Consider the following 12,502-nt stretch of genomic DNA (forward strand, 5'->3'; position numbering starts at 1 on the left):
GCGTCCTCCTTGTGGTGAGAAGCTTCGGAGGTCACCGATCTCGATACTGAGCGGGCTCATTGAGAAGTTTTCCTGAATGGCGGGGAAAATTATTTAGAAAAAAAAATATTGTGTCAATGTTGTCCGAACATAGGGCCTGATTCAGACCCACTCGCAAGCGACTGTCCGCTCGCAAGTGGGTCGATGGTGTGCACTGCACATGCGCACGACGGCGGGAGCTCCGTCGTGCGCATGCGCCAGACGCGACGAGCGAAGGACTTTCCTTCGCTCGTTGTGTCTGATCAAAAGGGGCGTGCTGTCGATGTTGATTGACAGCACGCCCCCTTTGGTGGGCGTGCCGGGGGCGTGCCTCCCAGACGGGGGCGTTCCCAAGGGAACACCTACCGTCAGAAGCCGACCCACTGACATCACTAGTGATGTCAGTGGGAGTGATTTTGGCTCTGATAGAGCCAAAATCACTCCGGGCCTTGCGGTTGAGAAACTCAACCGCTGGCTCCGGCTCGCAGTGGCGATGGTCGCGATGGTCAAGACCATCGCGGCCATCAACCTGCACGCTCGTACAGGCTGTAGGTGGTGACCCACAGCTATACGAGCGTCCAGGAGGACGCTCCATAATTATGGAGGACGGCCCTCATTCAGAGCGTGCGCTCTGCTCAGAGCGTCCGGCTCTGAACGAGGGCCATATTCCTGACATCGGCACTGTTGCTGAATAGTGCCCTTAGTCAAGGGCTCCATGAGTAAGCCTCTAGCGAAACTTACTTCAGAGCATTTCAGGTCCTTCAACACAAAATTACTCTATGAATTACTGAAGTGCTCATGTAAGCTTTGCAATGTGTAAGCATTGGCTTCCCCTGTGGTGTTTAAAAATAGCTTCTACTTTTGCATTCGTAGCTCTTAAGCAAATACAGCAATGTGATTATAAAGCAGCTAGATAGGCCATGGCACTGATCTCAAGTAACAATTCTTATGTGTTTTGCTCCAGCCATTGAGTTGTTAAAAGTATATACAGTAGTTGAGATTGCAATATATTGCATGTCTGTGTGTAGTAAGCAGCTGGTAAAATGTATTAAAAAAAGGCAAATGATGAATCAGGCAGGTGATGCTGTAGTAATTACACAGCAATATAGCAAATGTAGTGCTCACGCCAAGTATACAATGCAGTAGACTGAGCTACTCGTAGTCAGAGAGAACATCTACAAATGTTTTTCCATAGTATAAACCAGGAAGAGTGAGTCCAAGGGGTAGATTTACTAAAGCTTCTAAAACAGATAAGTGGTGGTGTTGCTATCATTTTCTAGAATGCAAGAGAAAAATGATAGACAGAGGCTGATTTGTTGATGTAGACAGCACTACCACTTGTCTGTTTTAGAAGCTTTAGTAAATCTACCCCTGAGTCAGTGGAGTAACTAAAACTTTTGCTCACCCTGCCAAAAAAGTTTCTGCCCCCCCGCTCCAAAAAAAACAAAACCCAAAGAAGATGTTTTTCTGTGCGCACCTCTGGCATGCGCACTCCCGAAATAGGTATGTGGTTTTGTTATAGAGAAATACCCCTTACACATTATGCCACACTAAGTAATGCCCCTTATAACACATTATGCCACACTAATGCCCCATATAACACATTATGCCACACAGTAATGCCCCTTATAACACATTATGGCACACCACAATGCCCCTTACAACATACTGTGCCACACAGTAATACCCCTTAAAACACATTATGGCACACCATAATGCCCCTTACAACATATTGTGCCACACAGTAATGCCCCTTATAACACATTATGCCACACAGTAATGCCCCTTACACATTATGCCACACAATAATGCCCTTACACATTATGCCACACAATAATGCCCCTATAACACATGCCACATCATAATACCCATTACAACACATTATGGCAAACCGTAATGCCCCTTACAACACATTATGCCACACAGTAATGCCCCTTATTATAACACATTATGCCACACAGTAATGCCCCTTACACATTGTGCCACACAATAATGCCCGTTACACATTATGCCACACAATAATGCCCCTTATAACAAATTATGCCACACATTAATGCCCTTTATAACACATTAGGCCACACTAAGTAATACTCCTTATAGCACATTGTGCCACACAGTAATGCCCCTTACACATTATGCCACACATTAATGCCCATTACATGCCACCCTGAAAGATCTACCTCACCAACCCTCCTCTCCACTCCTGCCAGTCTGTCATCTCAGCTCAAGACAGGTTGTACAGTTTCTATGTCCGTGTAGAACCAGATTATTGGAAACATAGGTTATAACCTATAAACTCTGCATGTATAAGGTTAGTGACCATTATGCAGTGCCCCCTGTAGTAGTGCCCCTTATGCAGTGCTTCCTGTAGTAGTGCCCCTTATGCAGTGCCCCCTGTAGTAGTGCTCATTATGCAGTGCTCACGAAGGTGTTTGTTTAGAACCTTTCTTACTTACAGATCTCTATCCGGAGGGCAATCTTGCTCTACCGGTGGCATAAACATTTCATTATTAAAATTTTAATTAAATACTAACTTTACATTGTTGCTTATAAAATGTGTTTTGCTCACTTGAAGTTGGTAAATAGATTTCACTAAAACAGAGTATTAATAAAATACAGATAAAGGTTTTGGTCACATGACTTTTATCACCAAACAAATTAATGAGAGGCCGTATAAATTGTTTATTTATATAACAGTAATCCAACTTTTTCCCACTGTCATTTTAATGTAGCCTTTAAAAGAGGTTCCCAAACTCCACCATTACAGTGAACATTTTAAGGATAGCCATCCATGCACACAGGTGACTTAATTAGTACCTCAGTCAATTTGATCTAACCATCTGGACCCAAACGTGGATATCCTTAAAAGTTGGACTGTAATGATGGAGTTTGGGAACCTCTGGCTATAAGATTCAATTGAAAAATTAACTCTATGGACAGGATATAATTATGCATCATGAAGGATGCATAATGAAGAAGTAATTCTAAGCATTTGGTGCGCAAAAAACAGTGCATCATGGCATCCCTGTGGCCAGACATAATTTGCAAAAAAATAAATACAAATTAAACCTGTTTTAAATGTACTGAGAGACATACTTTGTATATGACTCATGATTGGACAAGAACTAAAACCGGCCTCAAAACGACAAATTGTTCAATATATCGTCTAGTGTGTACCCAGCTTAATCTATGCAGTGTTGTGTAAAAACCTGAAGATAAATCTTTCAATGTATGTAGTCACTTCAAGATCTTTTGCATCTGTCAGTCAGCGTTTGTCAGATTGCCGGAAACTGTATGGCCAGCTTAGGTCCAGGGGACTGACACGGGAAAGAGGTTTGCTGAATGTGAAAACCTTCTGAAACTTATAAAGACAAGTTCTGATAATTTATTTTAAGTTTCAAACATTTTTTTAACATCAATACTACACTGGATAGGAATAGATAATATCTTGACTTACTTTGAAATAAAAAATTACTAAAACATAGATAGATCTCTATTTTTCTGTCTGTCTATCTATCTATCTGTCTATTTTTACTGGTGTTTTTGACCTGTCATGTTCTGGTTCTCGAGTAGTATTTGTCACGATCCGGGCTGTCAGGCTACCAGGGTCGCGGGTCTTACCTCGCCGGGCACTCTGGCGCGGTCCCTCCGGCGGTGGAGCGGGGTTCTGGAGAGTGGCGCTGGGCACAGGGGGTCTCCACAGACTGAGGGGGCCCATCTGGAGGGAGGTGTGAGCAGGTGAACTGACAGCACTGTCGCGCTGGAGACTACTGGGCGCGGTCATGTTGGATTCTGGTCAGGTGTCTGGTGGGAGCCAATCAGGTCACAGCTGTCCTGGGAGTGTTTTGCAGCCTATCCTGCACTACCTGAGGGTACTAAAGGGCTGTCAAGAGGTCCTTAGTTGCCAGTGCAACGTCTATCACAGCGTAAGCTGTGAGCTAGTTCCTGTGCACCCTTGCTCGAAAGCATCGCCAGCCACTTGGAGGGTCTAGAGGCTTTGCAGCGGCAAATGGCCCAATTCCTACAGGAGATGTCTGTTCGTCAGGATACCTTGCAAGCCTCTCTGGTCACAGTGAATATGCCTGTCGCCACGAACCAGCCAGTGGTCCCTGCCATTCCCGCACCATCCGATCTGCACCTCCCGACGCCTAATAAATTCGATGGGACTCCTAAGTTTTGCTGTGGGTTCCTGAACCAATGCGATGTTCATTTCACTTTACAGCCTATGAACTTCCCGTCTCCAAAATCCAAGGTGGCCTATATTGTGTCCCTGTTGTCCGGCTTGGCTCTAGACTGGGTTTCACCCCTCTGGGAAAGGTCCGATCCTCTGTTGGATAACTATTCCGAGTTCCTTTCAGCTTTACGAAGGATTTTTGATGAACCAGGAAGAACTACGTCAGTAGCAGCCAAGATCCTGCGCCTTCGTCAAGGGAATTGCCCAGTTAGCCAATACATCATCCAGTTCCAGATGCTTGCATCTGAGCTAAAATGGAACGAGGAGGCCCTAATTTCCGCCTTCTGGAGCGGGCTGTCGGATCGTATAAAGGACTACCTCGCCACACGGGACCTTCCTGCTACCCTAAATGACCTCAGTTCTCTCTGCAATAAGGTGGACTTATGCTACCGGGAGCATCAGAGTGAAAAGAATAGGGGAGATCGTTTCAAGTTCCGGCCCACCACTACTCCCATCGCCATTCCACCTGAGCCAATAAGCGATGAACCGATGCAGATTAACCGGGCTCGTCTCTCAGTTGAGGAGCGACAGCAGCGTCGAGGAGAAAACTTGTGTATGTACTGCGGAGAGACCGGTCATCTGGTCGCTGCCTGTTCTACCCGTCCGGGTAACTCCTACTCCTAACCGGTTCCGGAGACACCAGGTTGGGGGTTATGTCTTCGTCTCCACCTAAAGCTGAGTCTGCCTTGTCCATTACTTTGGAGTTAACGCACGGTCCTAAAATTGTTCTCTCTCTCCTTGATTCAGGGGCTGTCGAGAACTTCATCACCGCTGAGCTCATCCAGAGACTTCAAATTCTGGTCTTCTCCCTCGAACATACACTTACCCTATCAGCTGTGGATGGTACCCAAATTACCAATGGGACTGTATCCATTCGTACTCAACCGGTGCAGGTCCATGTGGGTGCCCTCCACACGGAGGCAATCCAGTTTTTAGTTATACCCAAAGCCTCTCACGGAGTCATTCTCGGATATCCCTGGCTGTGCAAGCATACTCCCAACATAGACTGGGGTACCATGCAAATTCTGTACTGGGGAGAAGCTTGTCATGTATCCTGCCTCCCTCAAATTAAACCGGTCAATAAGCTCCGTATTGCGACAACGCAAATGCACCCCCAGTACCTCTCTTTCAGTGATGCCTTTTCTAAAGCAGGTGCCGATACTCTGCCTCCGCATCGGGAGTGGGAATGTCCTATCGATTTGGTTCCCGGCAAGGATCCTCCACGTGGTCGTACATAACCACTGTCCTTACCTGAGCCTGAGGCCGTGTCGGCATACATTCAGGAGAATCTTCAAAAAGGATTCATCTGACCATCTTCTTCGCCAGCCGGTGCAGGGTTCTTCTTCATATCCAAAAAAGATGGAGGTCTGCTTCCCTGCATCGATTACCGGGGCCTAAACGATATAACTATCAAAAATCGTTACCCGATACCCCTCATCTCAGAATTGTTTGATCGTGTAAAGGGTGCCACGATATTCACCAAATTAGATCTACGAGGGGCCTATAACCTCATCAGAATCCGGGCCGGAGACGAATGGAAAACTGCATTTAATACCCGAGACGGGCATTTAGAATATTTGGTGATGCCCTTCGGTCTCTGCAATGCCCCTGCTGTTTTCCAGAACTTCGTGAATTAGATTTTTCAGGACTTACTGTATGTCTCAGTGGTAGTATATCTAGATGACATCCTGATATTCTCCTCTAGTATTGACAAACACCGGGCTCAAGTCAAGGAAGTGCTGACTCATCTACGTAAGAATCATCTGTACTATAAAGCAGAGAAATGTTTGTTTGAGGTACAGACCGTTCCATTCCTTGGCTACATTCTCTCGGGTTTTGGAGATGGATCCTAAGAAGGTAAAGGCTATTTTGGACTGGTCTCGCCCCAATTCGCTGAAGGCGGTACAAAAGTTCCTGGGGTTCGCAAATTACTATTGAAAATTCATCAAGGGGTTTTCCACCCTCACGGCACCCACGGTGCCTCACGGTACACTATATTTCTCTGAAGAAACTGCCTTCCGCTCCAGAGCTGGCTCAATTTTCTATCGTCAATATCTTCCGTCTACATGGTCTTCCGACCGAGATTGTCTCCGATAGTGGGGTACAGTTTGTATCAAAAATCTGGAGGGCCCTCTGTTCCATCTTTCAAGTTAAATTAAAATTCTCCACGGCCTATCACCCCCAATCCAATGGATCCACGGAGAGGGTCAATCAGGACCTAGAGACTTTTCTACAGATCCATATGTCCTCATCCCAAGATAACTGGGCGGACACTCTACCCTGGGTGGAGTTTGCTCACAATAGCTCGTACCATTCGTCTACAGGTCATACTCCATTCTTCACAGTTTTTGGCCTGCATCCCAGAGTACCAGAATTCAAAGAACTGCCAGTGTTTGATGTACCAACAGTGACCTCTACACTACTACGCTGGAGACTACTGGGTGCGGCCATGTTGGATTCTGGTCAGGTGTCTGGTGGGAGCCAATCAGGTCACAGCTGTCCTGGGAGTGTTTTGCAGCCTATCCTGCACTACCTGAGGGTACTAAAGGGCTGTCAAGAGGTCCTTTAGTTGCCAGTGCAACTTCTATCACAGCTGAAGCTGTGAGCTAGTTCCTGTGTTCCCTTGCTCCGTACTTGCTGCAGTTCCAGAGTGTCTCAGTGTAACCACCTCATAGTTCTGTACCTCTCCAGTCCTGCGTTCCAGGCTGCCACCTGTACCTGCTACCTGCTGCGGACCGGCCGACCCCAGTCGCTGAGTACAGTCCGCATCCCTGCAGCGGTACCTCGCCCTCCATGCACCCAGTCACCTCATGAGTCATACTCCATTAAGACCGGCTGCCTTTCAGTATCAACAAACAAGCCTCCACTCCGCATCCGACTCCACTCCAGGTCCAATCCCACGCCAAGCCGTGACAGTATTGCAATATGTTTATTTATTAAGTAAATATTTACACCACATTTTATATAAATACTCGCAGCATCAGGTGCAGTACTGCACCACTGACAATCTTCCACGGGTTCTCACCTTTGGATTAGCTGTGTGGGAGACACCCAAGGGAATTGCTGGATATTGCAAGAGACCTTAGAGGGGCATTCCCGTCCTTATAACTGTTAATGAGCATGTTTCTCAGATGCAGAGAAGAATAGCTGCAGTAATGCAACATAGGGTATACAATCATATTGCCCAATTATGCACATTTGCTCCTGTGGACAGAGTACTTATTTTGGTTCCCACAGTAGAAAGGGTCAAATGGCAAGGAACACTTGAAATCTTAGAAAAAGTGGTTGAGGTTAATTATAATGCATACCAGCCTGGGAAAGAAAGTCAGAACAGGTCTACCATGTAAATATTATAAAACCTTGGAAGGATAGAATAGCCTCTGATAACTGCAATACCTTTGGTTCCCGAAGTAACAATAGCCAAAACCATCTCAATTAGTCAACAGTATGAGGTTATAGAGTTTCTTGTAATAAATAGAGATTTGTTTTATGACATACGTAATAAAACAACAGTCATTAAACATGAGGTAATAACTGAACCATGGGTTAAGGTTAACCTAAAGAAATTAAAAAATGTTGGCGTTATATATATTTGAAGAATCACATAGTGAGTGGTCAAGTCCCATTGTACTCATGAGAAAACCTGATGGTAGCTTTTGCTTCTGCAATGATTTTGTACTGGAGGGTCTGTTCCAATACAAGATGTTGCCATTTAGGTTAAATGGGGTACCCGCCAACTTTCAGAGGATGATGGATAAAATTCTAAGGCCCCGTAGACAGTATTCTGCTGCTGTATGATGTAGTCATCTATAGTCTTGATTGTCAGTCTCACTTACCCAGGGTACAAGCAGTGTTGGACCCCATCCGAGTGGTAGGATTGACAGCCAACCCAAAAAATTGTTGCTTAGGGATGGAAGAGGTGAAGTATCTTGGTTACACCAGGTTTGATAAAGCTCCAACTTAAAATTGAGGCAATACAAAATTGGGCATGACCCCTAAATAAGAAGCAGGTGAGAGCTTTCTTAGGAATCACAGGGCATTAAAGAAGGTTTATACCCAGTTTTGCCGCCATCGCTGTCCCTTTGACAACCTTACCAATGGTAAACAGTCCTTTATGGTTAATTTGAATCCTGAGGCAGAAAAGGATATTCAGATGTTGAAGGTAGCATTTTGCACACAACCAGTTTTAATGACACCTGACTTTAAAAATGAATTTGTCATGCAGATACGTTCTCAGAAGAACATAGGCCAGGAAGCCAACTGGCTAATGCAGATGCATAGTCCTGTATTTTTCGTTTAGGGATTACATGTATTCCACCTCACAGGTCGAAACAGGTGGGGGGGGGGGTGGGAGTTGTCAAGGGGACATATATGTGCTCCAGGTTCCTAGCTTCTTTCTGGCATTTATGCTTTTTGTATCTTCTAAATATGGCTGTCTGTTTTCCAACCTTCCTATGTTATATTCTGTTGATTTCACTATGCTTCTAGTAATGGGAGAAGCTAGGGTTTCTGTCACCTGGGGCATAGACTCAGATCTCACCTTACCCCAGTAGGTGATAGTCTCCACTTACTGGTTGGGAACCTTTTTTCTGCCGAGGGCCATTTTGATATATATAACATTATTTGCATGCCCGGTACAGGCCACGCCCCCTCCATGTGACATCACACGGGGGCAAGGCCACAATCACCAGCGGTTACAGCAATGCCGTGAGGATGCTCCGGGGAGCTGTAAGGGCAGCTGTGTGACCATCTGAAGCATCCTAAGGATGCTCCAGGCGGCAGTGCTGCATAGATTCTGGCTGCAGGGTACCATTCTAGGCACCCTGCTAGCCAGATGAGGCTAGCAGAAAAAAGCTCAGAGGGGCAGACCAAATGATTCCGCAGGCCTTATACGGACCCCGGGCCTGAGGTTCCCCATCCCTGACTTAGATGATTGCCATATAAATCTAATAATACATTTAATCAATTTCACAAACGCACAGGAATGCTGCCACTACATCTTCATTTACACTCCCCTGAGACTGGGTTCGGTTGCTGTCTCATGCTGCAGCCAAATCGAACTCCACAAACTGCTGAATGCGACAAACCCACACACTCGAGCGAAGGAGACGCTGTGGCTTTTTGCAGATCAATCTGTCATTTTTTAATTTCTGATTAAGTTTAATATGGTTTTACCTTAAAATGCGGTCACCATTTATTGTTTTTATTTTTTTCTCAACCTGGACGTTATACTTCCGCACCTTGCACACCCTGCCAGATGTAATCTAAGCAGTGCACCCCAGATGGCTGCCTCGGATGGTTCATTCTTGGGCAGGATGAACAAACATGTGAATCTATTAATTCAGTGCATTTCATATTTCATATGTTTCAGTCACCCATAAATCTCATGCCCGAACTGCAGCACTGTTTGCTGTATTTACTATTCCCTGTTTTGTAAAATGTACTTCCACCCCACTGTATGATATACTGGTGTGCTATACCTCCACTGTATGCTATACTGGTGTACTATACATCCACTGAAATGCATCCTCCATGGGCAGGATGTACTTCATATGGATCTATTCACAAAGGGTATATCATACTGCCACACATGTGTCAGTTTTCCCATATATTCATTGGGTCCTTGAATGGTTTATCACCCACAGTGCAACCTTCGTAGTGCGCCCACCATGGCTGCCTCACCTGGTGCACTCGTGGATGGGATGAAAAATACATGGACCTGACTATTATGTTGGGACCTTACTCCGAGCATCAGGATTTTGCAACCACCCATTTTGTGTCATCTCTTCTAGGCGTAACCTATTCCACCCAGGGTAATCCTACTTAGTGCTCCCAAGACGGCTGCCTCATTTGATACCTTTGTGGGTGGAATATATAACCCATGGAAGTTATTTCCCAAAATGTCTGCACAAACCCTGCAATATGCTTATTGTGCTCTCTAGGTTTCATTTGATTTGAATTATCTCAGTGTGGTTTTCTATTCTTTTGCAACACCAAATCCTTGTAGAATGTACCATGTTTTCTGATGTCTGTAAAGTGACTTTGAGTCCTATGGGAGAAAAGCGCTATATAAATAAAATTATTATTATTATTATTATTAATTATTATAATTCTGAGAACATTACAGTAACAGATGTATAATGCAAATAACATCACAGTGACCACCATATAATGCAGAGGACGTCACAATGACCGCCATATAATACTTAAAGCATCAGTGACCGCTATATAAAACAGACAGCATCAGTGACTACTATATAATACAGAGGGAATTAGTCACTGCATACAATACAGAGAGCAACAGTGAATGCCATACAATACAGAGAGCATCAGTAACCGCCAAAAATAGAAATGAGTGTGGCCAACATACATTGAAGAGAATATTATTGATCGCCTTATATTATAATTCCTTTCTCAATAATGAATCCTTCCTCAAAAACTATTTACTGTTTTGACATAATTATAGCAATCCCCTTTAATGTAATTAATTGAACTAACCCCTTTACAATAATTACTCTCTTATATTTCCTTATTTATTAGCCCCAACATCATAAAATAATTCCATTTATGTACATTAAACCCCTAATAACCTTCCTCTGTCTCATAAAAAAACTTTACCTTAAAAGTATAACCGCTTACCCCCATTATACTTAATAGTACCTACCATATATTGTAACTTATCTGTTTTAGATGTAATCTTTTCCTCCTGTTAAGCCTTGCCATGTAAGAGTATAGCAGTGTGTCAAAGTATGGGACTTTGCGGAGATCCTGCCCTTACTCCTGCTGGCAGACTTCAGTTTGGGGCTGTATTCAAACAGGTCAAACAGAACACTTGGGCAGCTCAGTATTATATAGGAGATGTCGGACATGTCAGTAAGGATAGAGCTGGGGTGGAGTTTAAGCTTTATAAAGGCGCCGATTCATGTGGCCGTTATGATTGATGCTGGACAAGTTGGCTGATCTAATAGAGAGGTGAATTATGTAAAGTGTCTAATATAAATAAAGCAAAGACAATGTAAAGATGAAACAAAACTAGAGGAAATGTTTGACATGTCAAATGATAACTTTACACTGTAAAGCAGGCATTAATATCTTCACATAATATTTAAACAAATGCAAGAACAAGAAACATTTTATTTAATAGAAGTACTGCATAAGTATCATGGGCATCAGAACAGGGGGGCAAGGGGGGTGGCTTCCCCCCCCCCCCTCCCAAACATTTGAAAGGCACGGTGGCCACAGACAGTCAGGGGCTGTGCTTTATTGCAATGGGCTGCATGGCCCCTGCACTGCACAGAGGAGGTGTAATGTGTGGTCTTTAAGTTAAAAGAGCACACAGTACATCTCCTTCTCTTGGCTGTGCAGCCTATTTCTATAAAGCTGAGCCGCTCCAGGCCCAGCCTCCAGGTAAGAGAGGGAGAGGGGAGCAGGGGCGCCAGAACAATTTTATGTTGCCCCCAACCCAACTAAAATCGCTCCGACACCCCTGATTAGTATGTTACTTTATAATTGCTGTTGGCTGTTTTATCATTACTGTTGGGTAGGGTCTCAGCTAGTCAGATTTTGTGGAATTACTTATACAGTTTATCCTTAAGTTACTTTTCTACTACAGCTACCAGCAATAATTTAGTTTTCATAAAAGAATCAAAGTCTTGGAGCATGGGATGGGATGGTGGCCTGCGGCTCTCGTAGTTTGAACCAAGGTTCTCAAGATGACGCAGGATCTTAGCCCTCTAAATCAGTGGTGGGGGGGCCTTTTTTCTGCCGAGGGGCATTAAGATATATATAACAAATATATAACATTATTTGCGTGCTCCGTACCGGCCTCCATGTGACATTACACGGGGGCGGGGCCGCAATCACCGGTGATTAAAGCAATGCCCGACGCATCCTGAGGATGCTCAAGGGGAGCTGTAAGGGCAGCGGTGTGACCATCTGATGAATCCTAAGGATGCTCCAGGCAGCACTGCTGCATAGATTCTGGCTGCAGGGTGTCATTCTAGGTACCCTGCTAGCCAGATGAGGATAGCAGAAAAAAGCTCAGAGGGCCAGACCAAATGATTCAGTGGGCCTTATACGGCGACAGGGCCTGAGGTTCCCCATCCCTGCTCTAAATGGACAGATAATGAACTCTGGAGAGTGGGCAATACAATTAAATGCAACTATAACATCGATCTTTTTTCCTTGCACCCTGTAAAGGTGCTATTTTATAGTTCTTACCTTCCTTTTTCTAAAATAGTCTGTTTTAAG

This window comes from Taudactylus pleione, unplaced genomic scaffold (assembly GCF_031769625.1).
Source record: "Taudactylus pleione unplaced genomic scaffold, aTauple2 ptg000381l, whole genome shotgun sequence".
Taxonomy (NCBI): domain Eukaryota; kingdom Metazoa; phylum Chordata; class Amphibia; order Anura; family Myobatrachidae; genus Taudactylus; species Taudactylus pleione.